Source organism: Lissotriton helveticus, chromosome 4_1 (genome assembly GCF_964261635.1).
Source record: "Lissotriton helveticus chromosome 4_1, aLisHel1.1, whole genome shotgun sequence".
NCBI lineage: Eukaryota > Metazoa > Chordata > Amphibia > Caudata > Salamandridae > Lissotriton > Lissotriton helveticus.
Window position 1 is genome coordinate 1820730039 of NC_136063.1, and position 15722 is coordinate 1820745760.

General features: G+C 46.3%; 1 long non-coding RNA gene across 1 annotated transcript in view; it reads left to right on the forward strand.

Moving 5' to 3' along the window:
- Nucleotides 1-10680: 10680 nt before the first annotated feature.
- LOC144827693 (uncharacterized) overlaps nt 10681-15722 on the forward strand; it is a 29071-nt gene continuing 24029 nt past the window's right edge. Inside the window, exon 1 of the long non-coding RNA XR_013610308.1 lies at nt 10681-10815. This is a non-coding gene — a long non-coding RNA (uncharacterized LOC144827693). The remainder of the gene's footprint in view (nt 10816-15722) is intronic.

A 15722-nucleotide genomic window follows, 5' to 3' on the forward strand; every position in this document is an offset into this window, starting at 1 on the left:
GTGCCAGGGATAAGCAATCGGTTATTAGTGAACAGGTTAGATGGCATTGCGGTTTATTCCAAATACGGTGCCATAAAAGGATCGGCTGGCATCTGATGTTATCTGTCAGGTAGTCGATGCCCAGCTCGATGTGGCAACCGTATATTGGGGCACTTTGAGGAAGTGCCAAAATGTATTTTAAGAACCCGTTTTGAACCTTTTGTAAGTTATCTAAAGGAGCGTAGCCCCAAACACCTGCGCCATAAGTTGCTACGCTATGGCATTTGGCATGATAGATTTTAAGCAACTCGGCAGGTTTGCCCAATTTTCTCGAGAAGGAAACAAGAGCTGAAGTTGCTCTCTGATAGAGCAACTTTTTACTTATCATAGCTTGTTTCCAGGATAATTGGTCGTCCATTAAAATTCCTAAATAGGGATATTCCCTGGTACATTCCAATCTAGCTTGTTCTATGAAAACAGGTTTTGGGTTCTTCGCCTTGGGGCCGATGTGCATAACAAAGGTTTTATTTTTATTTACTTTCAACCCGAGGGAAAGCATAAACTGACAGTATTTATCCAACTGTCTTTGTAACTGCACTAGTGTTCTTGCTAGGATTACAGAGTCATCCGCATAAAGTAGCGCGGGAATAGGGCGGTGATTGATAGATGGAAGGTCCTGGCTCCCTGCTAACATGGCCGATTCCAGCCCATTAGTATAAAGATTAAATAAGAAGGGGGCCAGGACGCAGCCCTGTCTAACTCCTTTGTTTACTGGGAAGGATGGGGATAGTTCGCCACCAATCCCATATCTCACGCAAGCAGTAGCATTGGAATAGAGTTCGCGGAGAAATTGGATAAGAGGAGGATCTACCCCCAATTAACTGAGAATAGACCACAGCCTAGAATGTATCACGCAGTCAAATGCTGCGCTAAGATCGACATAAACTAGATACAGATTACCCCCTTTTGCCCCTACGTATTTGCCTATAAGAAGGGTTAGATTCAATGCCTGCTCAACAGTACCAAGTCCCTCCTGGAATCCATACTGGAGGTCTGTGAGAATGTTATTCCCAGACGCCCAGTCCTGGAGACGTTCCAAGATCAGTCGACCAGCGACTTTCCCTAGGGAGTCCAGGAGGGAGATGGGCCTGTAACAGGCTGGGTTATTGCATTCACCCTTCTTAAAGATTGGGAGCAGGATAGAAGAAGACCAAGAATCTATTAGGCCTATCTTTGTGACTGCTGCCATTACCTGGGTGACAAGGGGTGACCAGAGTTCCATATTGCTTACAAAGAAATCTAGTGGAACCCCGTCAGGGCCGGGTGCCTTACCAGTATTGGAAGATGATAGTGCGTTAATGACCTCGTTATGGTCAAAACAGAGGTCAATCGGAAATATTTGGTCCCCAATACGTTCGCTTTCCATCTGAGCCACAGTTATAGTGTCGACGGAGGAACCTCCAAATATCCTTGAATAGTGAGCCACCCACTCATCGGCCGTCACTGCCACATCTAGGTGTTGAGAAGCTGTGGCGTCTACCAAAAAGGATGATTTGACTGTGCGCCAAAACAAGGAGCTGTCTTTGCGTAGGCAGCTCTCATGCAATTGGGCCCAAAGATTTTTCTTTATTTCCTTTTTGCGATTATGTTGTGCCAATTTGTAAACCCTTCTAAGTTTGGCTATCTCATCAGTGTCTCTGTGTTGACTGTGAAGGGCTCTTTTTAGGGCGGATAAGGATTTACGACAGGTTGAGTTAAACCAACCTTTGGATTCCTGTTTCCGAGGTTTGTGGTGACGAAATAATTCTGCCCGTATAATTTTTAAGATCTCCAGAAAACTGGATATGATCAGCTGGGGTGAGGAATCTTCTGCCAGACAGGTATTCATCCATGGAAGGGCTTTAGGAATAACTCTGCCAGTAATTACTTCTGGGTCAACTTTGGACCATTTTACGGAAAAGCCATTTACTTTGTCCATGGACAAAGATTGTTGGTTTAATAAGCTGACCCTGGTAAGATGAGGTAGAGCAGTATTGATTGACAGGATGACACTATTTGGAAAGTGGTCACTGGATATATCAGAACCTGTTTTAAATGAATGCAGTTGACCCTTTAGTATTTGGGAGCATAGAATAAAGTCAATGAGACTTGACAGACACCTACCGTGAAATGTAGGTTTAAATTCAACGGGTGGATCCACAAGGTCATTTGCATAATCCAGCTCCAAGGAGAAAATACACTCATTCAGGGTATTACCTAGATACGAATGTGTAAAGTGGGTCAGAGAGCAACCATTTTCATCTTGGAGACCACAGATCTTTTCTTATAATTATTGCACAGAGGAACGTTAAAATCCCCCCCCTAAATCACATAGCAGGTAAGAGAGGGGTACTTGTTTCGTTGTTCTTTTATAAAAGATGTGATTTCAATTAAAGTTTTGACACATTCATCGGGCTGAAGGTTGTTATAAAAATTAATAAAAAAGTGCAAAGTGCACTTGTTAAATGAGACCATTATAATTTGAAAGTTCAAGCTGGTAAGGAGGACAGTTACGTTCGTTGATGGTAGATTATTTGAAAAGTATACTACTAGTCCTCCCTTGGATCTACCATGAGTTGTAATACTAGCTGGGACATAGTATGTTTTGTAACCCTGGATGTGTATGGGCTCAGTGGCCCAGGTTTCCTGTAAGCATACTATTTGGTGTGCATTTACTGTGTCTAGCCATGGTTTGTGGTTTATCTTGGAGCGGAGACCTGCTACGTTCCAAAATAGAACAGAAAGCATCCGATTAGGGTTTGCCGGATTACTTGTATTAGAGGGGGCAACAGAAGCTAGAATACCTGGCCATGGGGGTGAGTGTGGTAATGAGACGATGAAGTGTAATTCAGAATGGTCGTCACAGTTGACAGAATTATCAAGCAATAGATCGGGGTCTGTTGGACTTGGGAGAACTGCTTGCCTGGAAATACCAGGGGGCTCGGTAGATGTTATTACAACTGAGGACATTAATGATTCATAGGCCATTTCTGCAGAAGAGGGTGATGATATTGATCTGGATTCTGCCGTTGTAACTAAAATACCGTTTGTAGGATGTAATCCCAAAGAGCGGATGGCTGGTTACAATAATTTGGGCTCGAGAAGGGCGAGATCTGTACTATCCTGGCTATTAAGGACTGGTGGTCAATCCACCATTTCCAGGCAGTCAAATCTATTTGCTAGTGGAACACCTCTCCATCCCAAAGATGGAGCAACTTCTTTACCTCCGTAGCCTGGCCAGTCAACCCAGTCTCTTCTTCTGTCCCAATTTCCTACTTGAGTCCAGTTCCATTCTGGTCCTTCATTATATCGGGGTATTGGCGGACAGAAGTAAGAAAGTCTTTTAGTATCTATCCCGTCGTTTGTTGCTTGCGTACCCCAGGAGCAAATATGCTCAACTGTGTGTGGGTCGTCAAAATTAACAATGACGCAGTCTCCCTGGATTCTTTTCGGCTCTTTGCCTATCCAAGGGACCCTGCGGACCATTGATACTCTATTGGCTGCGTACGGTGGAAGAGGTCTGTTGACGGATAGCCAGTGCAATACTTTGTTTCTTAGAGACCAGCCTGGTTCTTCCATGTTTGTACTCAGCTCAGGAACCCCGGTCATAATCACCACGTATGGACTTGCTTCTGGTGGTAAGTGAATAGGATGACCACCCCTCCCCCTGGCCCTAGAAAAAGTATTTTGTACCCCTGGTGGCTTAGCTTGAACAGGCGCCTGAGTTATTTTGAGGAGTTGGGATTTTTGTTGTAACAGGACCCTTCTTCGCCACTGTGACAGGGGGCTTTTGTTGTACGGCTGATATTGCGGTGGCCGGTTTTGTGGCTACCGCCCCTTCCTTGTTAATTTTGGGATTAGATTTTTGAACCACAGTTTGACCAGGACCCATACCCTTTTGGGTTTTTGAAACTGTACTCAGGGCTGCTATCTGCTTTTCAATTTTTAGGAGGGTCTGTTCAATGGGTTGCACATAAGATTTGATTAATTCCCCTAATCTAGTCAGCAGTTGGTTATTTATACCACAGAATTTACCCACGTTACTGTTGACACTAAGGTTTGCAGCGTTTGTGGAAAGGTTAATTGTTTCAGGGGATGTGAGGTTTAACTCTTGCTGTATCGAAACAGCTTGACTTGGAGATTGAATAGTGGGTAAAACTTTATTGTTAGGTTGTTTCCTGGAGTGGATCGGTTTGTGCGATTTTTTTGATTTCTTGTGTTTGGGTATCGCTCCCTCCCTTAATCCCCTATTTTGTGCTATAATGGAGTCCTCCCTGTTCGGGCTCGCAAAAAGAACCAGGGTTTTCTCCAATAGCAAAGATGACTGTGAGTCTGAAAACTCTAAAGATGCAGACAGGTCAACAGTACATGGGACAGTGTGTGTTTCGACATGCACTTCCAATAGTGAGCCGGGTTCCCAGGGGCATGAGGGTGTTTTCGCAACAGCAAGAGAGCCCAACGAGGATCGTTTGGCCTTGGCCAAATCCTGCGAAACCCTTCGTTCCAGCAGGATTATGCCCTGGTCAATTTCCTCGTTAGCCCTGGAAATGAATTGGTCAATTGGGCCAGTTATCTGAGCGGCACCTTGTGCTGTTTTACTTCTGGTACCTCTGGTTGTCATGGTCAGATTGCGAAACTATCAGGGATGGTACAATATAACAACAGATATAAGAATGGTATTAGTCCAATAGTGATAGACAGAATGTGTTCGCAATGCAAATGTTAATAAGGTGGCCCAGTCCAGTCTTACCCGGTCTTTAACGGGCTTAACCGGGCCCGCCCTTGGTCCGGGCTTCGCCCGGCGTCCCGCGAGGCGGGGCTTACACCCTTCTTATGCGCCTCCTGGCGCTGTCGGCTGATGTCACTGCCGCATAGGATGCCGGGAATGGTAGTCCCCGCCCGAACTCTGCTCGGCGGTCGCGCTGGTGAGTTGTTAGGACCAGCGGGACGGCGGGAGGCAGGCAGTGGGGTCAAGCAGCTTTGGGAGGAAACTTGTGGCACTGACGACCAGCGTCCGTAGATCGATTCTGAAACTTTGCAAGAAAGAGGTCCCACTCGCCAGGGGCTTACACCCTTCTTATGCGCCTCCTGGCGCTGTCGGCTGATGTCACTGCCGCAGAGGATGCCGGGAATGGTAGTCTGTTAAAACGAAGTATGGAAGCGCAGAGACACTTGTAGATGGTAAGTCAAGATGATTAAATCACGTAGTAATTCTTCAGGCTCACAGTAACAAGATGACAATAAGATCCTTAGTAAAGTCTGTGGATGCCCCACCAGGAGCAAGGTCCTCTCTGCTCAGCCCATTACACCAACTGAATCTCAGCTAGATACAAACCAATCCCAACATTCCAAGTGACCTCACTACAGGCTGAGCAGACAGGCAGAGAACTATAGTGGGGAGACTGCATTAGTAAATAGCACATTATAACACATCTCCCTTTTTAATAATAAAAACATTCAAACGAAACAGAAGAAGATAAATCACGAAATTGAAGAAGATAAAAGACAGGAGTCTGGAATGGAAATACAAAAGCACAAGTCAGGAAAGAGAATATACAAGTCAGGAATAGAAGCAGATAAAATACAGAAAATATAGAAGTCAGGAAAAGAAGAATGCATTAAAACAATATATAACACATCCTACCCCCTTAATAACGATCATAAACACAAAAATGCATCAAGATGGTAAACACACTTTTGACAGAGAGAAGAAGAGGACGCACCACCAAAACATTGTAATACATCCTTACATTCTTCTCCTAAAAAATGATCAAAACAAAATTTATCAAAAACCAAAACCGCACCAATTTCTTAAAGTGCTGCACAAATCTCAAAAACCGAGAGTAAAATACAATAGCAAAACTGATAGGAGAAGTTACACACACTAGAAGTAACCCCTAACGTGTGTACCCGTCACACACAGTCTAAGTAAATTGTAAGTAACACAAGACAAAACTTGAAAATCTAGGGTATCCCATAACCCAAAACAAAACTAGGGTATCCTTTTACTCCAAAACACACTCGAATCATATAATGAGTATGAATAAACTCAGAAATTCCAAAAACAAAGGGGATAAACAAAACTGATGTGAAGTTACATTACTCTAGAGGTAACTCTCCACGTGTGTACCCATCACACACAGTCCATGTAGCCCAAAAACAAAGCAACCAAAAAGCTAGGGTATCCCTTAACCCCACATAAGTAGTTGTCATAACACACACAGCCTATATAACATGAAAATAAACACTAAGCAAATTAAAAACTTAGGGTTACTTTAGACCGAAAGAAAAAGCAAGGTATCTTTAACCCATGACACACTCGCTAAACTATAGGTATCCTTAAATCCATGAACACACACAGACAGGCATCCCAACAGTCCTAAAAATTTAACGTGCAAAACAAACTAAGCAGAAAGAGACCTTTTGAAGTTACACACCACCCTTTGAAAGATACAACCCAACATGCACACGACAAAACTGTGTACATAATAAAAAATCAAATCATTGCGGCAATGTTAGACTACACATATCAACTTTCATCCAAGCACAGGAGCTCGAACTTTGTCCCCGATGAAGAAAAGAAACAAAACAAAATAAACTGAAATAAATAAACGTAGTCACCGCCGATCATATTTGTATGGAGGGAGTTGTTTACAGAATTCCATATTGTAGTTCGCCGAGATTCCTGAGGTCTTCAATCTCCACCCGTAGTCTGTTAGTATTGGTATAAATCCTCAGAAGTCCAAAGAATCTACTGACATGCTTGCTGATGTACACACCCTCCATTGGTAATGTCATCTTCATTACGTTTTTCTGTAGTGTAACACGATGCATTTTACACTTTAAAGATCTCACCCCACGTCTGCTGACACTGTTCACTAAGAGTGCTACGACTTCCATGCAGTTTCCCAGAAATGCGGCTGCAGTATCCATGACCACGACTCCAGTAGTGTTCCTACACAACTATGTGTGTTAATAGATATCTGCGCCAAACCTTCAAGATGGCGGCACGTAGATTACGTTGTCTCGGGTGGCTACCGGCACGTTAGAGCATCCTAGCTCCCATACGCAGTACAAGATTCTTGAGCCACTCCACATAGGATCAGATGCAAGGTAAGGTGTGCGCGTGTATAACCGACTTTTCATTAAGTTTAAACGTCGCACTTCAACCGCTTTTACAATTACACTCTGGTTAATTAAAACTTGTACCCGGCATGGCTCCAGATTGAATTACAGTCTTGCAAAAATGCTTTGCTCCGTGTTACATGCTCCCAAATAAATTATCGAATGAATTTCTAACGCTGTGTTATAATCTCTCTCTCCCTGGGGTCATAAGCAGTTGAGCTCCGTGTGCATCTGCCGAAAATGAAGTTCTTAAGTGCAATACGACGCTCGCTCATTTAAACTCAGACAAAATGTTAAGTTTTCCACAGATGCACAAATTATCAATAAATCTCACGTTGTCTCAAGAATGTCTAATTGCTCGGTTTAAATGTCTAAAAATTGTTTAGAGGTCAAACTCTCATGCCACATAACGCAGTACACTGTTTATTGATGTTAAGTTTAAACTGCCAAATCGTACTTCTTCAAGACAGCTCCAGATCAAACACGAGGAAGCAACTTTGCCGTTTTTCTTTTAAAACAGTGAAGACTTCCAACACTGTTGCTATATCATGACACTTCAAATCCTTAGGGTTACTCATACAAAAATAAACAGCAGTGTCTCTCTTATTGCAGCAGTAAGTTAGGTTACTCTCTCTAGAATAGCTGTGATGAAAATTTAGCTACCAAAAGAATTCACAATACAGCTCAATCAAGCTTTAAGAATTCATGTCAAGATTGTCCAAAAACTGTATTTAAATAGTCTTAAATTGGGAAGAAACTGACACCTTTCGTTGAGGGCGACTGTTGACAGGATCACTGGTGGGGCATTAAGGGTGCCTAGTTTCATCCATTCCACAAATAGTAAAATACTTACTTTATGTCTTTAAGTTTCAAATCTTTAAATTCTTTATAAAAGTGCTTCTTCATCTACTTCAGATTCAAAAGTCAAATCCTTCCAAGGTAGCTCGTATGGGTTCTTTTTAAAACGTCGCCAGTGTTAAAACGAAGTATGGAAGCGCAGAGACACTTGTAGATGGTAAGTCAAGATGATTTAATCACGTAGTAATTCTTCAGGCTCACAGTAACAAGATGACAATAAGATCCTTAGTAAAGTCTGTAGATGCCCCACCAGGAGCAAGGTCCTCTCTGCTCAGCCCATTACACCAACTGAATCTCAGCTACATACAAACCAATCCCAACATTCCAAGTGACCTCACTGCAGGCGGAGCAGACAGGCAGAGAACTATAGTGGGGAGACTGCATTAGTAAATAGCACATTATAACATAGTCCCCGCCCGAACTCCGCTCGGCGGTCGCGCTGGTGAGTTGTTAGGACCAGCGGGACGGCGGGAGGCAGGCAGGGGGGTCAAGCAGCTTTGGGAGGAAACTTGTGGCACTGACGACCAGCGTCCGTAGATCGATTCTGAAACTTTGCAAGAAAGAGGTCCCACTCGCCAGGGGCTTACACCCTTCTTATGCGCCTCCTGGCGCTGTCGGCTGATGTCACTGCCGCAGAGGATGCCGGGAATGGTAGTCCCCGCCCGAACTCCGCTCGGCGGTCGCGCTGGTGAGTTGTTAGGACCAGCGGGACGGCGGGAGGCAGCCAGGGGCGTCAAGCAGCTTTGGGAGGAAACTTGTGGCACTGATGACCAGCGTCCGTAGATCGATTCTGAAACTTTGCAAGAAAGAGGCCCCACTCGCCAGGGGCTTACACCCTTCTTATGCGCCTCCAGGCGCTGTCGGCTGATGTCACTGCCGCAGAGGATGCCGGGAATGGTAGTCCCCGCCCGAACTCCGCTCGGCGGTCGCGCTGGTGAGTTGTTAGGACCAGCGGGACGGCGGGAGGCAGGCAGGGGGGTCAAGCAGCTTTGGGAGGAAACTTGTGGCACTGACGACCAGCGTCCGTAGATCGATTCTGAAACTTTGCAAGAAAGAGGTCCCACTCGCCAGGGGCTTACACCCTTCTTATGCGCCTCCTGGCGCTGTCGGCTGATGTCACTGCCGCAGAGGATGCCGGGAATGGTAGTCCCCGCCCGAACTCCGCTCGGCGGTCGCGCTGGTGAGTTGTTAGGACCAGCGGGACGGCGGGAGGCAGGCAGGGGGGTCAAGCAGCTTTGGGAGGAAACTTGTGGCACTGACGACCAGCGTCCGTAGATCGATTCTGAAACTTTGCAAGAAAGAGGTCCCACTCGCCAGGGGCTTACACCCTTCTTATGCGCCTCCTGGCGCTGTCGGCTGATGTCACTGCCGCAGAGGATGCCGGGAATGGTAGTCCCCGCCCGAACTCCGCTCGGCGGTCCGCTGGTGAGTTGTTAGGACCAGCGGGACGGCGGGAGGCAGGCAGGGGGGTCAAGCAGCTTTGGGAGGAAACTTGTGGCACTGACGACCAGCGTCCGTAGATCGATTCTGAAACTTTGCTGTATCAAGGTCGTGGAATATTTAAATTCAGAAGCAAGTGCCTTCACTAGCCGAGCGCAGTGGAATGCTTCATCATCGGGCAGCTCCTTGTTGGACCGGCGCTGCAATGCCCAATGGGCCCCTCAAGGGGTCTTTTTGCCGGAGTTCTTTTGATTGGTTTGCCATTGCAAGCCTGTGATGAAGGTGTAAGAATGGTGTAGACTGGAGTGAAAGTGGCTAAAATATTAAAATTAACTAAAGGACTCTACGTAACTAGTTTATTAGATATTTGTTCTTGTTAAGGGATAAAAAAACAAGGTGGACCTAGAAGGAAAGTAATGTTCCTCTTATTCTGATAATAAAATTAAACTCAGTATCTGGTCAACATGTTTCTTGCCATAGTGGAAGTCAAAATGATCCGTGGCAATTCGTCCTGACCTGTTTCATTTTTAATCTACACTAGATTGGGATAAAGGGATCTGATGTGTTCAAGTGCCCAAACCTAGTACCCACCAACAGTGTTGAAAAACAGGTATCACTTAAGGAAATACTGTCACGAGACAAAGTAAAAGCTTCCGATCTGCAGAGTAAATGAAAGAAGAGAAGTGTACATAGTTTGTAATCTTCGTAGTTTTTGCATAGGAGTGTATCAAATCTTTATGCAGATTAGACAAACTAACAAAGAAGTGTCAAGGTATACACGATAAACACCGGTGTGTCTGTTGCCACAGATAATGACCGGCACACAACACACAAAACATACCTAACAACACCCCCACACAATAGTGAAATGCACTTAAGTGATGAGCAAGAAGCACTGTCATATCTTACCCTAATCATGATAACAGTATCGGGCCCTTAGGTATTGCGGGATTCAAGTCACAGCTCAATCTGCGGTTTCTAAAAGTGAAATCAAGCAGCATAGGAGTCAGGGTGAGGCATTCAGGGAAGCAAGACTCCAAGCGGCATTGAAAACAAAGTTTACTCACGGCCTACCAAGCGGACAGTGCCGGAAAACCTACACCCTAAACACAATCCTGGAGGTACTAGCAGGATAGGTATGGCTGAAGCTTAAATCATGTCTGCACTCACGCTCCACAAGCGTCATGACATCATCGTGTCCTGACGTTTGAACGTAGCGTGTAACCGCGTAAAGAGAAGAAAAGAAAAGAAATGGAAACAGTACAGCCACATCTTGGATGTACTCTGGATAAATATGTCCAGATATGTTCTGTTCGTCAAAGCGGACACTGTATGCCGCTTTTAGTTTACTGGAATGATCTTAAGGAACTGTGTGTAAGTAGAACTGCTTGTTGGCGATTTATCTCAAAAGGTTATATTGATTGAGGGCTTTTGCGAAAATGGAAAAGTGGTCCACTGCTAGATAGCCGATACCTTCATAGGGGATTCTCAGTAGAGTGAAGAAAGCAGAAATAAATGTAGGAGAAAATTGTCACATTGTACATGCTAATGACAAGCATACAGCTCTAGGACGGGAGAACCCCCCTATTTTTCTCAACCCCTTTCTTTTGGATACCACTAATGACCGACAGATATAATTTTAGGACTCTACATGCAATGAGATTATGGAGGGTAACCGACAAGTTTAATTCTATGTCAGGACAGGAGGCGCCGATTATGCTTTCTCATTTCTTTATTAGAAATGCTCAGCAGCCAATAAAAACACAGTATACAAGAAATAAACTACAATACCCATGAACCTCTGGGTATCACATGATAAACCATAGAGACACTAGTATAAAAGGTGCCATAGAGAATACTAGATTCTCTTTCTTTGCTGCTCCGCAGCCAGTTAAGTGCTTTTCACCATTTTGTACTTACTTACATGCTGTGACTTTGTTTATGTTTGCTGTGCTTTGCTATTGCTGCGCATTGTTGCCGCTTTGTATTGCGCTTGGTTTGCGCTTTGTTCTTCTTGTCTTTACCGGTCTGCACGATCGTTTTTTTCTTTACAGGGTCGCGTCTTCTTTTCTTTGTGCCGCTTCGTTTCCGCGCTCGCGTTCCGTGTTTGGGAGCGCGTGGCCGCCTCTTGGATACAGGCGCTCCGCGCCCGTTATCTTTCTAAGAAGTGGAGCCGGATTAACGGGGCTGGGGAGCTCGCGCGCAACGCGCGCCTGTTTCTCTTTTTGACTCGGCTGTCAGGCGGCTGTTCTGCGCATGCGCGGACGCCATTTTCCGGTGCTTTTCCTGCAATATTAGTCACTGGGGATTATTCTGAAGTGACGACCTCCTAGTTTATGCCCACAGCCTGCAGCTTGCCCCAAATTACGCCCAGACTCAGTATTTATCGATTTGGGCTGTATAATTGGCATAGGCTTTGCCTAGAGTGGCTACTGTGAGCAAGCCCTCCCTCCACGCTTAATTTCTCTGGTTTTTCAGGCTCTGCCTGTGTGTGTTTTAGCTTGCTCTGGGGTTGGTTACTCCCCCTGCATTGTGCCTTTGGCCATTCTGATTTAGTCTGCTCTGTGGGCATTATTGTCGCCTCATAGTGCGATTATGGCTGATTATTACTATGAAGAGGACGACTACTCTTATGACGAAGATGCCTCTGGCTCTATGGAGAATGATTTGGTGGAGGCCTTGGACCAAGGAGTGCAACAGTCAGTTAATAAGGCTCTGGTTCGAGCCATTACTCCTTTGAAGCGTCGTTTGTCTAAATATGCCCAACAGCAGGGTTGGTTGCCTTCTCGTAGTTCCTCTAAGTCTCCTGCGAATCCTCATAGCTCTGATTTTCTCAAGTTGGCTAAGTCGTTATCTTCTAGTCAATCTACGGCGAAATCTTCTGGGGGAGCGTCTACGTCCCAGGTACAGCTTACGGATTCAGATGACGCTCATTCTTCTTCCTCCTCCAACCAGGGTGGTCCCCTTCCTTCGAAGAAAGCTCGTAAAGAGCATTATGTTGATGCTCCCACTCATCCTTCCCTTCTTAATTTTGAGCCCTCTGAGATAGTTCATCATAATTCTTCTTCCTGGCTCCCTTCCCCTGCGGTGGCGGAATATGTTCAGGCGCATATTTGCCAATCATTTGAAAAGGATGTTAGGGCTCGCCTCCGGTCAGAGTGTCCTCGTCCTGATTTATCTGACAATTTAGCTGATACACCGGAAGTTGACCCTATGATGGTCACATATCTTAAGAAGTATGCCAAGGACTCTAAGAAAGGTCTTGATCGGGCGTCGCGTTCATGCCAGGACAAGATGCTGGACTTATTGGGCCCTCTCACTAAGATCTTGGACCTGGGTTTCCAGGCCAAGGAATCTTCGGATCTTGTCGATCCAGATGAACTCATTGAGTGGTCACAACGCGCCATTTGTCAACTAGGGAATGCAAACTGCGCAATGTCTTGTGAGCGTCGCCGCTCCATCCTCCTGCAATTGGACCCCAAATTGGCAGAGCTCTCCTCTTCCGAGTCCGGTCCCTTAGCTCAGGGTCTGCTCTTTGGTCAACCTTTCCTGAAGGAGTTCACTAAGTTTGTGGCTACTTTTTTTTTAAAGTCTTTTTATTGAAACATAACAGCTCCATTAAAATACACATCATATAGCAGTGGAAGTGCATTGGTACAGTTACATCACACAAATATAAGAAGCACTTGGCAAGATCCATGTTGGCCTAACCCCATAGCGTACCCCTTACGAAATTCAAAATTCTGTGTTTAGGCACCCCCATCCTCCCTGCCCAGACCCCCCGTGCTATGTCCTTACCCCTCCCAAGTTTGTAGCTACTTTTAGTGGCCTCGATAAGGTGCAAGCCTCCTTACTGCACGCGTTTCGTCCGGTTTTTGCCAAGGCCGGACGAAACAGGGGACGATCGTTCAGCCGTGGGGCTCCACAGAATACCCAGAGGGGTTTCCAGTCCCAAAGAGGAGGTGGTCAAGACCGCGGCTACAACAACCGTTCCAACTTCTATCCCTCTCGCAAGGGAAGAGGACAATTTAAATAAAGGAAGATTTAGCGGCAATCAAGGAGGACACCATGATTCCAACGCTTCAGGTGAGGTTGATTTCACCTTCAAATGTGGTGCTAGGGGGCAGGATCCAATATTTTCTAGGCAATTGGCGTCTAATCTCAAACGATGCTTGGGTGCTGGAAACTGTTCAAGGTTACAAAATAGAATTTTATCAGCCCCAGCATCAGTCCCACCCTCCGATCCCCTTGGTCTTCTCCCTTCAAGATCAAAAGTTAATTTCGGCGGAGATAGACTCCCTTCTGGAAAATGGGGCGATTCGTCAGACTGTCCGCCATCCACAGGGGTTTGTGAGCACGTTTTTTCTGGTGCAGAAAAAAGGGGGCGGGTCCCGGTTAGTTCTAAATCTGAAGGATTTCAACGGCGGAGTAATTTATCGCCATTTCAAGATGGAAGGCATTCATCTGTTGCGAGATCTTCTTCGGGAAGGGGATTGGATGGTTCGCCACGACCTCAAGGATGAGTATTTGTCGGTCCCAATCTTCAGCCCCCACCGTCGGTTCCTACAGTTTCAATGGCTGGGGAATTGGTTCGAGTATCAGGTTCTCCCGTTCGGCCTCTCGTCAGCACCTTGGTGCTTCACGAAGCTTCTGAGGCACGTCGTGGAATGTTTGCGTGCTCGGGGGAGTTCACTTGATTATCTATCTGGACGACATTCTGTTCATGGCAGATTGTCCCATCACACTCATGACGCATCTGGAGTGGTCTATCGACCTATTACAGTCTCTGGGGTTTCTGGTCAATCCTCAGAAGTCTGTCTTCGTTTCATCGCAAGTGATGGACTTTCTGGGTTTCCAGATCAATTCACTTTCCTGTCAACTTCTCTTGCCCACTCAAAAGATTCGCTATATCAAGAGGGAGTTGACTTCAGTCATATCCAGACAGACTGTATCGTTGAGATCCGTAGCACGAGTTGTCGGTCTATTGGCGTCCTCGATTCAGGCAATTTTTCCGGGCCCTCTGCATTACAGGGCCCTTCAGCGTTTGAAGATCCGTCATCTCCAGAAAGGCCTTCGCTATTCAGATCTGATACCTCTCTCGGAGGAAGCGAGGTGGGCGATGCAGTGGTGGTTGGACCACATGGATGCCTGGAATGGGCGAGCCCTGTTCGGATCGTCTCCGGAACTGGTGATAGAGTCCGATGCCAGCCTGTGGGGTTGGGGAGCCCGGTGCGGTCCAGTGTCGACGGGGGGTCGGTGGTCCCGACGGGAATTGTCTCTCCATATCAATTGCCTGGAACTCCTGGCAGGGTCCTTTGCGATCCGTTGTTTCACTCCGAATCGGTCCCATTGTTGCATTCTTCTCCGCATGGACAATGTTTCGGCGGTCCGTTATGTCAACAAGTTGGGCGGAACGAGATCCAGGATCTTGGCGGAGATCGCCAAGGACTTTTGGCATTTTTGTCTCCAGAAGCAGATCACTGTTATTGCCGAATACCTTCCAGGTCGCAACAATCTGATTGGGGACTGGAATTCTCCTCACCTCCGGGATTTCAACGATTGGAGGCTGCACCCTCGTGTGTTCCGTTCTCTCCTTCGCCTATGGGGCCAGTGTCAGATCGATCTATTTGCCTCTTGCCTCAATGCTCATCTTCCCTGGTTTTTCAGTTGGAGGCCGGACCCGGCAGCTCTGGCCACGGATGCATTTCTGCAGACCTGGCCGTCGCTCCTGTGCTACGCCTTTCCCCCGTTCATGATGATTCCAAGAGTCCTGGCTTGCACAAAGCGTTATCAGTCAGAACTGATTCTGATTGCTCCTCTGTGGAGGGCTCAGGCTTGGTTCCCGGTTCTCCTGGAAATGAGTTGTGCAGTACCGCTCCTTCTTCCCCAGAAGTGGAATCTGTTGCTGGATCCTCTCGGCTGATTCAGTCTGGCACTCTGCTTCTCCTGGCTTGGCGGATTTCGGGGGTCACTGGTCTCTCCCAAGCCTTTCGGGAGACGCTTCCAAGTTCATCAGCGAAGCTTGGTCGCCCAACACTCATAAGCGCTACACAGGGTCTTGGAAACGATGGTGTGCTTGGTGTGTTCAACGGGAGATTGATCCCACTTCAGCAGATTTCTCTATGATTATTAATTTTCTAGCGTCCCTTGCATCATCCGGTTTGGCTTATTGAACGGTTAATAATTTCCGTTCTGCCATTTTGGCGGGTCATCTTCATATCGATGGCAAACCTGCGGGTGAGCACCCACTGATTTCCAAATTGCTTAAGGGCATTCGCTTG